Source organism: Arachis ipaensis, chromosome B05 (assembly GCF_000816755.2).
Source record: "Arachis ipaensis cultivar K30076 chromosome B05, Araip1.1, whole genome shotgun sequence".
NCBI lineage: Eukaryota > Viridiplantae > Streptophyta > Magnoliopsida > Fabales > Fabaceae > Arachis > Arachis ipaensis.
Window position 1 is genome coordinate 62,341,397 of NC_029789.2, and position 11,958 is coordinate 62,353,354.

Consider the following 11,958-nt stretch of genomic DNA (forward strand, 5'->3'; position numbering starts at 1 on the left):
ATTTGAATGAATCCAGGTTCAAAAAATTACAGGAAAAGATCAAGAATTCTATTATACGCCAAATTAATTTTCGAATACACCAAAAGTTAATCAGATAAACATCGAATTCTCTAGGTTGAAAGTAATTCTCAGGGGTAATTTGAATTGTTACCTTCCTTAAGTATTGATTTATCCATGTATCGTATATTTAAAACAAACAAATCTTTTCAGATAGTTCAAGACACTAATTTCCAAACAAACAGCAACATGTCAAAAATGGAACAAAACAAGAAAATATAAAAAAATAAGAGCATGCGGAATACACCGAAAATGTTTTGCAATACACTGAAATATTGTCAAGCTACATCGAAAAAATTATGCTATGCTACTGAATCTCTGAACTGATAATTCATAACATATCCATGATATTGACTAGAATTTGACTGCACCACTGAACCACCATAAAAAAGGTTCAACTTCAAAAAATAAATAATATATTAGCAAAACTATTAACAAAAATAAAATCAATTTTTCGTATTTAAAGAACATCACTTTTACCTCACTTAGAGCTTTCATTTTCTTTTTCTTTGAAGCATTTGCAATCTGTTTTTCCATCTTTGATCCCAGCCTATTTTTGGGACATCCTCTTGTTCTCACGCGTCGAGGACTTTGAAGCTCGTTATTATCTTCCAAGGAAGCATCTTTGTGAGATAACGAACATTTTCCTTTGCTTTTGGCTTTGTATTCTTGCATCTCAACCATAGCATTATCATAACTGCAATGCAGAATCACAGTCAATTCCTCAGATTCTGATACAAATTCACAGATATTTTGTGATCGAAATACTAAATTGTCAAATTTCTTGCTTCTTGGCTCCAACAGAGGCTCGTCGTGGCTGGTTTTGATATGTGTGTGCCTCCTCTTTACGTTCTTACTCCATCCTTCTAATATATTTCTTAGTGATACTTTATTTACTGCTCAAAGATTAATCCGCTCAGAGAATGATGGCATAATATCCCTCTTGACTCGAATAATAAGCACTGGCTTTTAACTTCAGCTGATATGTTGTCGTATGTAACCGCAAACTTGTTGAATGTTGAGTTAGAAACCTGTTCTACAACTTCATATACTGTATAACGTAGAGCGAAGTGCGTTGATCTTGTGGTGCAATTCACCTTTCCTCTGAATTGTGCTTGGACTTCCCTGAACTTCTCGTGAGTATACACATATTGAAACTGAGCTCCTAATGAGTTTTGTTGCACACGCTATGACAGTATGAAAATTATCATTGTAAAACCATGTTAATTAATGATAAATTAACCCATAAATTAAAATATATTCTAGAAAATAAGAAATGAGTTTTTTTATGGTCTAATATGATAGAGAAAATTAAAACGAGAATTTCGACACTAATTTTAAAGAAATCGGCCCAAGATTGGGCCGAACAGGCCAAACCGGTTGAAACCGGGCCCAAAATGGGCCCAAGGCCCAACCCATTCAGCCAAGACACATTAAATGGGTCATGCTTTCCTCTCTCCTTCAGCAAAAACACGCTGAAGCATTTGGAGAAGAGGAGGAAGAGCACTCTATGAAACATAAACCCTTGGTTATCTTCAATTAATCATAACTTTTGATCCGGAGCTCCGATTGATGAGCCGTTTGCAACCACGGGTCGGGCTCGTCGAGTTCTTCAATTCTATCGAAACAAAACTGTAAGTAAGTTGCATTTTCCTAGCTCCATTTCTGCTGGTATATCGATTTCGGGTTTAAGGTTTGAGGAACTCAATTCCTTGATGATTTTCATATTTTCAGGGGTTCACTAGACTTGATTCCTTGTGGACATTGCTCAAGGATCAGTGGGTAAAGGTAAGGAAGTTCTAAACCCTTGTGGTTGTCCAATTTCATGTGCCCTAGTGTTAAAATTATTCAATTGTATGAACTAGTTAAGTTTATGTTGGTGGTGTTGGAGCCCCAAGAGCTTGAGGAAAAGTGAAATTGAAAGTATTCCGGGTTGAGCGGGGAATTGGCCAAGGTATAGTTTCGGTTTTCTGTATCTAAAATGTAATGTGGTTGTGAAAATGTACGCTAGTGGCCCTAGGATAAGATTTGGAAATATTGATGTGGTTTATGAATGATGTGAGTTGTGTTATTATGTATGTATCTTGGTGGATTGTGAAATGTTGATGTAATTGTTTGGATGATTTGGATTGAGTGGAATTTATGAGTAATGGTGATAATGGTTGATAAAGCATGTGATGTTGTATGAGATATGAACTATTATGTTTAATTGATGGTAAGGTTGAGGTCTGTGTTGGTGAGTAGGATTGGATGTATGACATTGATATGTGTATGTTCATGATGATTGATAACTTGAATAAATGCTTGGAAAGTTGAATCATAGAGTGTTGATTGTAAATTGAGATTATTGATTTGAAATGTGGCTAAATATGGAAAAATTTGGTGGGTTAATGATTGGATGAGTGGTTAGAGATGTTTGATGCTGGGATAATTGAGTTTGGTTGGTTTGTGATGAAATTGGAAGTGTAAGTTTTGAAAGTTTGAAATGATGAACTTTGGTAAAATTGAGATTTTGATGAACTTCAACAGATCATATCTTGAGCTATTGTTTTTGAAAAGTAATGATTTTTATATCAAATGAAAGATAATTTCATAAGCTTTAAAATGGTTTAAATTTAGTTGAAATATGACTTTTGTGGAAGGAGATATGATCGTTGGAAGTTTGGGCCAAAAATCTAAATTCTGCAAATTCTGCAGAATTTGTGATTTCTGGGTTGTGTGCGCACGCACAACCCTGTGCGCACGCACACCCCATAGATTTTTGAAGCTGTGCGTACGCACAAACCTGTGTGTACGTACATGTCGGGAATGTCAATCTGTTGATGATGCTAGCACACCTTGTGCGCGCACTCAACCCTGGAAATTTAACTTTCTGTGCGTACGCACAAGCCTGTGCGCACGCACACTTTTTGAAAATGCTTCTGGGCGTGCGCACGCACACTCCTATGCGTACGCACACGACCCTGTTCTTTTCTAAAGCTTCTGTTTTCAAGTCTTTCACATTCCCAACAAGCTTGTAACCTTCCGTGATGTTGTTTCATGCTTATAAACCCCAATTTCATCCTTCAATTCTTATATCAATATAGACTGTATAGTAATTGAGAGGAAGCTAGGGAAGGGGGTAACTTATGGGCGATGAAAGGGGATATTATGATGAGTTATGATTAATGTTGAGAATTATTATAGTTGTTGAGAATGGTTAGTATTGTTGATGGCTAATAATTGTTAATGAGAATGTTATTGGTGAAGGAATGAGGAAAATTATCTGTTAGAATGGACTATGTATATGCGTATGATTGAATGAGATAGAGGTGCCGGGGAAGAGGCGATGGGAAATAACCACTCGCTCTGGGTATGGTTTGAGAATGAATGAATGAATGAATGAACGAATGGTAATGATAATGAAACTGTATTTATATATGTGACTTCGGATAAGACGCAGTGGTGTTATCTACTTGCTCCGGATAAGGCTGCGGGTAAGATGCAAGGGCTGTGTTTTGTTGCCGCTTGCTCTGGGCAAAAAAAGTAACACTGCCTGGGTAAGAGGCAGGGTGAAGTTGTCCTCTGCTCCGGGTATGCGGGTAAGATGCAAGGATTGTGGCGTAGTCCCACTTGCTCCGTGTTTAGTGTTCTGTCTAATGGTTAGCTACCAGGACATGTCGGGTTGGCTTTGTGATGAATGAAAATTGTCATGTCGGTATAGAATTTCCTCAATTGAATGAATTCTCATTGCAAGTATAGTTATACACCAACAAACAATCCTCCTAATAAAAAATATTGGTTGTCACAAGTACAAATCCCAAATAAAAATTAACCGAAGTATTTAGACTCCGGGTTGTCTCACAAGGAATTGCAATGAAGTGGTCAATTATTGGCTATGAAGATGCAAGGGGGGTTTTTGATTGGTGAGAGGGGCAACAAAATAAATGACAAGAAAAGTAAATTAAACAAGTAACTAAAGAAAGCAAGTAATAAAGAGAGACATTCATGGCAAGGATTGAGAATATAGGCTTTCTATCCTAGTCATGCAATGATTGATTCATCTTATTTAGTCAACTCCAACAAATAGGGAGAAAGTCAAACAAGACTAATCAATCATACCACAATAATAACAAGAATTTATCTTATTCCATCATCTCCAAAATTGGAAGAAGGTATCATATTATCTTCCATGAGAGAAAGTCTAATAAGACTAGCTAATCTCAATCCCAAAGTCCTAATCAACTTACTAATTAAATTAACAAAAGATTAGCGTCAATGGAAACAATATTAGCTAACAACTCTAGATCACCAACATAAGTTGGGTTTTCATGACTCAAGATTGCCTAATTACTCATTCCAAGCCAAGAATGTTCAAAATCTACTCTAAAGCCCAACCAAGCATTTTGTCAAACGCTTGGTGGGTAATAAAGAAAAGCATAATAAAAGTACAAGAATAATAAATCTACTAACTACCAATTGCAAGAAAAGTAAATCAACAACTCAAATCATTAATAAAAGAACATCAAACATTAAATTTCATTAAAGAAAAGATCCAAATCCAACAAAGGGTTCATGAACATAAAAAAAGACATAAAAGTAAAACTGACAAGAGAACTAATAAGAATAGAGTAGTAGCAACAAGAAATTAAAAGGAGAAACTAAATCAAAACAAGAATTGAAAATTGGATTTAAGAAAATTAAACCTAAACTACCCTAAATTCTAGAGAGAAGAGAGAGCTTCTCTCTCTAGAATTCTACCCTAAAACATGATGAAAACTAAACTATGACTACTTGGTTCATTCTCCCTTCAATCCTTGGGTTCATTAGCATCAAAAATGGGTTGGATTGGGCCCAAAATGAGCTGCAAAATCGCTGGGGGCGATTTCTCTTTAGTGGACCCACGTGCTCCATCGGCGCGAGCGCGCCCCTATGCGTCAGGCAACATATGGAAAATTTTATATCATTTTGAAGCCCCAGATGTTAGCTTTCCAACACAACTGGAACCGCCTCATTTGGACCTCTGTAGCTCAGGTTATAGTCGATTGAGTGCAAAGAGGTCAGGCTTGACAGCTTTACGGTTCCTTCATTTCTTCATGAGTTCTCCCACTTTGCATGCTTTTCTCCTCACTTCTTCCATCCAATACTTGCCTTATGAACCTGAAATCACTCAACAAACATATCAAGGCATCGAATGGAATTAAAGTGAATTAAAATCACCAATTTTAGGGCCTAAAAAGCATGTTTTCACATTTAAGCACAAATCAAGGGAGAATTGCAAAACCATGCTATTTCATTGAATAAATGTGGAAAAGGGTGATAAAATCCCCCAAAATAAGCACAAGATAAACTACAAAATCGGGGTTTATCAAATCTCCCCACACTTAAACCAAGCATGTCCTCATGCTAAGAATAAAGAAGGATAAGAAAAGGGGTGTGAACATTTATTCAATGCAAAGAAACTATATAAACCTATCTACATGCATACAACTAAATGCAAAATACTTCTACCTACTTGGTTAAACGTAAATCAATCCCCAAGAACACATATGCACATATAGGGCTAAGTAGTATGATGATTCATGAATCCTACCAATTCAAATATTAAAATGAAGTTCAAATGAATATGTACCAATTTGAATATCAAAATGAAGCACAAATAGACTTGCAAGAAGAAAGCTCATGAAAGCCGGGAACAAGGAATTGTCGAACCCTCATCGGAAGTGTATCTGCTCTAGTCGCTCTAGTGTATAGGATTGATCACTCAATTCTCTTCTACTCATGCTTTCCAAGATTTGTTTTTCATCTAACAATCAACAATTATTCAATGCATGCATACATTCATCATGAGGACTTATTCATAGGTTGTAATGGGGCTAGGGTAAAGGTAATGATGCATATGGTCAAGTGAGCTTGAAATTTGTATCTTTGATTAGCCTAAGCTCTCACCTAACACATATAACAACCTATACAATTCTAATACACAACCTTGCTACCCATGATTCTCACTTTTTTCACATACTCATGCATTCTCTTTAATTAACATTCCATATGCATTGATTTTTATTGAATTTTACTTTGGGGCATTTTTGTCCCCTTCTTATTTCTTTTTCTCTTTTCTTTTTTTTTTTATTTTTTTTCTTTATCATTTTTTTTCTAAAGTATATACAAACGTATCAATGCATATGGTTTTACATAATATGTACCCAATTCCCAATATTTTTAACAAAAATAAAAATTACACTTTTACCTCAACCAATGTCCCAAGTTTCCCATACCCAATTGATACACACTCTCACTAGCCTAAGCTAATCAAAGATCTAAATTAAGGATATTTATTGTTTTTCACTTAGGGGTGGTGATGTGCTAAAATTAAGAACAAAAGGGATTAAATAGGCTCAAAATTGCCTAACAATGGTTGATGAAAGGTAGGCTATTTGGGTAAGTGAGCTAAATGAAATGATGGCCTCAATCATATAAATGCATGTATACATTGAATAATGGACATAAAGAATCAAACAAATCAAAGATTACAATCATAGAGAGAGAATAATACACACAAGAATGAAAATAAGTGGTTATATAATGTAACCACACAATTTGGCTCAAAACTCACATGCTTGTGTTCTTAACTCAAAAACCATGTTCCAAAATAAATTCTTCAAGCAAGTTCAATAAGAAATTTTTTTTTTCAAATTGGTAGGGTGCCCTAAAAACAATTTTTCTTGGAAAAGAAATCATCACCCTAACCAAGTAGTCATAACATAAAAAGAAGTGGTAAAATATGTACAATTTCTAACTAGCATGCAACCTATCATGCAATGCAACAACTAACTAACAAGGACAAAAATTAAGAATTTGGTGTTGAAAAAGGAAGTTGTTACCCATAAAAGTCAGTCGGACGACCTCCCCACACTTAGAAATTTGCACCGTCCTCGGTGCATGCAAAGAAGAGCAATGTGGACGGGTTGCTACAATTGATGAGTTCTTCCAAAAGGTTGTGCGGAAGGACTTGTTTGTTGCCCCATTTAGAAGCTTTTCCTTTTCTTTCCTTCTTGGTGGCCAACCTCAAAGGAGAGAAAAAAGAAAGAAAATTAAGCCTACAACAAAGATATGAAAGCAATAGAACATAGGCGGGGGCTAATGCCAACTAAGAGTAGGGTTCTCACTACATGTTAGCTACGCATGTGAGTGAGGTAGCAATATAGGCAAATGGCATATCAATTAATACTTGATGCAAGAGTAAAGTCAAGGCATGAAGAGCACTCAAAAGCATCAAGTTTGACTAGAAAGAGTGGGTCATGAAAGACATGTAGGCTCATATCAATGCACAAAGAATATAAGGATCATCAAAGGTTAAGCATTGAATTAAATATTTCATTACCCATCAATATCAAACAAGTCTAGAAGCACCAAGATTAACCAAGAAATTCTCAACAATTGAGTAAGAGAATTCAACACCATTATTAAAATAAGAAACTTAGAAAAGAAGATAAGAACAAGCTATAAAAACAAAATTAAAATGCAATAAATGAAAATAAGCAAATGTAATAAAAGAAAATGGAAGAAAAGAAATTTTTTTTTACCAGCGCGGACGCGTCATGCACGCTTCCGCGCCGATGCACAGTTTGGCTAAAGGACGCCTACGCGCCAGGTGCGCGCACGCGTGGGTTGTAGGCACAGGATAGGCACAAACTGGACATAACTCTCTGGGACATGTACCAGGAGGGTAGGTGACGCTATCGGCGCGCACACGCACAGCGTGTATGCGCGCTCATTACGCAATTAGCTTCAAGGGCGCGTACACGCCTGGTGCGCGCACGCGTCGGTGGTTTGTGCTTCAGGAATGGTGCTGGCGCAGTGTAGGCGCAACTCTCGGGTCAATGTATGGAGGGGTGAGATTTTTGCATCCACGCGTCCGCGTACATGGCATGTCCGCGTGGATGTTCGAAAATGCTTGAGGCGCGCGTACGCGCCAGGTGCGCTAACAGCGCGGGTTGGTGCTCTGTTTTTCAAAATTTTTCTAAGTTCTTGCACCAAACCAAGCATTCCAAACCTCCAAATAGCTACCCAAAACACCTTAAAACCTTATTTAACATATCAAACTACCAAATAAACTCAACAAACTACTCTAAATATGAATTTAAAATAATGCTAACAATATTTACAAAAGAGAAAATGAAAATATATTACCATGGTGGGTTGTCTCCTACCTAGCACTTTTGTTTATTGTCCTTAAGTTGGACTTATGGGGAGCTCCTCTTAAGGTGGCTTGTGTTTGAAGCTATCCTTGAACATCCACCAATGCTTGAATCTCCAATAAGCTTTAGTCTTCAAAGATGATAACTCCAAGCCTTGATGGAGTTCCACACAAACCATGGGCTCCCAAAGTTGATTTTCCTTGTGCGATCCGGGATCCCACACTTTGTTTTGACACCCATCTTCAAATTGATCACCATGATTCCAATTGGGTGAGAAGTGATCCAAATTCTCAAGTAAACACCAAAGCATCTTCCTAGACACCCTTAGTTGAGAACTATACCAACCATTGCACTTAGACTTTGAGTTTCCAATCATAAGGAACCTTGAATGGTATTTCCACCCACTAACCAATTCTCTCCTACTCTTGACTCCACAAAAGAGCTCTAAGTTGCCCATTCGTCTTAAGCAGACCATATTCAAGTGAGAAATTAAAGCTTAGGGATATGAATTTTACCCACTTGAATGTTGTGTTGGATGGTGACTTAGGAAGGGACGTCTCCAATGGTCTTGCAAGTTCCACTCCCTTGTACTCTTCCTTGATTACCTCCACCTCCTTACAACTTTCTTCAACTTTAACCTCTTCCTCTTGGTGGCTTGCTTCCAATTCAATTTCTTCTTCATTGCTCACTAAGGGCATGAGAGGTTGTGCATCTTCTTCTTTGATCTCTATGTCAAACCCAATTGGAGAGGATTCAATTGTACATAAGAATTCTTCAATGATTGAATCCATCTCTTGGTCAACCTCTCCAAAGGCTTCAACCACTTCTTCCTGCTCAGTTATCTTAACTTCCTCCTCTTGTTGCACTCCTTGCTTCAACTCCTCTTCTTCACCTTGAAGTTCTAAACTCACTCCCTCACTATGCTCCTTGGGTGCTTCTCCACATTCGTCAATGGGAGTGCCTTGGTTGCTTAGGCTTAGTCGGGAGGAGGCCATATTGCTAACGGCTTCCACTAGGATAACCATCTTGGCTCCTAGCTCTCTAAACTTCTTTTTATCCTCCTCTTGTCACCTTAAGATATGAGATTCAAGATCTCTCAATTCCAACATGGAGGCTTCATCAGAGGGCGGTGGTGGAAGAGAGGGTTCTTTGTTTGAGGGGAAGGCATTGTAGTTGGAAGGTGGTTCATTTTGGTAATGGTATGGAGATGGTGTATATGGAGGTGGTTCTTGAGAGTAATTATGTTGAAATGGTGGTGGTTCCATGTGTGGTTCATATGGTTCATAAGGTGGTTGGTATGATGGATAAGGGTTGGGGTCATAATGAGGTGTTTGGTGATAGGGGGCTTGTGAGTAAGGTGGTTCAAAGTCATGTTGAAGGGGTGGTTCATAGGCATGTGGTGGTGGTTGTTGACAATCACAATAAGGGTCATCACATCCATTAGATTGATATGCATTAGGATTAGAATTATACCCATAAGAAACCAGAGGTTGTGGTTGCCAAGAAGGTTGATCAATCCCTTGAGGCTCCTCCCATCTTTGATTGTTCCATCCTTGGTGCACATCTTCATTGTAGCTTCCATTTCTTACAACATAATTTGAACCAAACTCATAGCCAAAGTGATGAGAATTCATAGTAGCAAGAGAAAATAAAACAAATACTAATAAGAACTAACAAAAACTAATTCCTAAAACAAGCAAAACCTAGCAAAGAAGCATATTAACATATATACAATACTCAATAACATAACACCATTGCAACTCCCCGACAACGGCGCCATTTTGATGAATGAAAATTGTCATGTCAGTATAGAATTTTCTCAATTGAATGAATTCTCGTTGCAAGTATAGTTCTACACCAACAAACAATCCTCCCAATAAAAAATATTGGTTGTCACAAGTACAAACCCCAAATAAAAATTAACCGAAGTATTTAGACTCCGGGTCGTCTCACAAAGAATTGCAATGAAGTGGTCAATTATTGGCTATGAAGATGCAAGGGGGTTTTTGATTGGTGAGAGGGGCAACAAAATAAATGACAAGAAAAGTAAATTAAACAAGTAACTAAAGAAAGCAAGTAATAAAGAAAGACATTCATTGCAAGGATTGAGAATATAGGCTTTCTATCCTAGTCATGCAATGATTAATTCATCTTATTTAGTCAACTCCAACAAATAGGGAGAAAGTCAAACAAGACTTATTTATTTTGTAATAATAACAAGAATTTATCTTATTACGTAATCTCCAATATTGGAAGAAGGTATTATATTATCTTCCATGAGAGAAAGTCTAATAAGACTAGCTAATCTCAATCCAAAAGTCCTAATCAACTTACTAATTAAATTAACAAAAGATTAGCGTCAATGGAAACAATATTAGCTAACAACTCTAGATCACCAACATAAGTTGGGTTTTCATGACTCAAGATTGCCCAATTACTCTTTCCAAGCCAAGAATGCTCAAAATCTATTCTAAAGCCCAACCAAGCATTTTGTCAAACACTTGGTGGGTAATAAAGGAAAGCATAATGAAAGTGCAAGAATAATAAATCTACCAACTACCAATTGCAAGAAAATTAATTCAACAACTCAAATCATCAATAAAAGAACATCAAACATTAAATTTCATTAAAGAAAAGATCCAAATCCAACAAAGGGTTCATGAACATAAAAAAAGACATAAAAGTAAAATTGACAAGAGAACTAAGAAGAATAGAGTAGTAGCAACAAGAAATTAAAAGGAGAAACTAAATCCAAACAAGAATTGAAAATTGGATTTAAGAAAATTAAACCTAAACTACCCTAAATTCTAGAGAGAAGAGAGAGCTTCTCTCTCTAGAATTCTACCCTAAAACATGACGAAAACTAAACTATGAATACTTGTTTCATTCCTCCTTCAATCCTTGGGTTCAATAGCATCAGAAATGGGTTGGATTGGGCCCAAAATGAGCTGCAAAATCGCTGGGAGTGATTTCTCTTTAGTGGACCCACGTGCTCCATCGGCGCGAGCGCGTACATGGCGCGTGCGCGCCCCTATGCGTCAGAAGACATATGGCAAATTTTATATCATTTCAAAGCCCTTGATGTTAGCTTTCTAACGCAACTGAAACCGCCTCATTTGGACTTCTGTAGCTCAAGTTATGGTCGATTGAGTGCGAAGAGGTCAGGCTTGACAACTTTACGGTTCCTTCATTTCTTCATGAGTTCTCCCACTTTGCATGCTTTTCTCCTCACTTCTTCCATCCAATACTTGCCTTATGAACCTGAAATCACTCAACAAACATATCAAGGCATCGAATGGAATTAAAGTGAATTAAAATCACCAATTTTAGGGCCTAAAAAGCATGTTTTCACATTTAAGCACAAATCAAGGGAGAATTGCAAAATCATGCTATTTCATTGAATAAATGTGGAAAAAGGTGATAAAATCCCCCAAAATAAGTACAAGATAAACCACAAAATCAGGGTTTATCACTTTGCAACCGACAGATGAGACTCATCAGCCACTAGGACAGGCATGCATCATATGCATCTATATGTCTTGTTTGGATTGCCTAAGTAATTGCATAACTAAATGCTACTCGATTATCTGCTCTATTTGAATTCTATTTGTGACTTCTCCGTTTGTAATAATTGTGTTTGTTGCATTGGGTTCCATCTGTGGTTGGAAGGTTTGGAGGAGTTAAAAAGGGGAGTTTTAGATAGCTCTAAAGACCCTAAGCT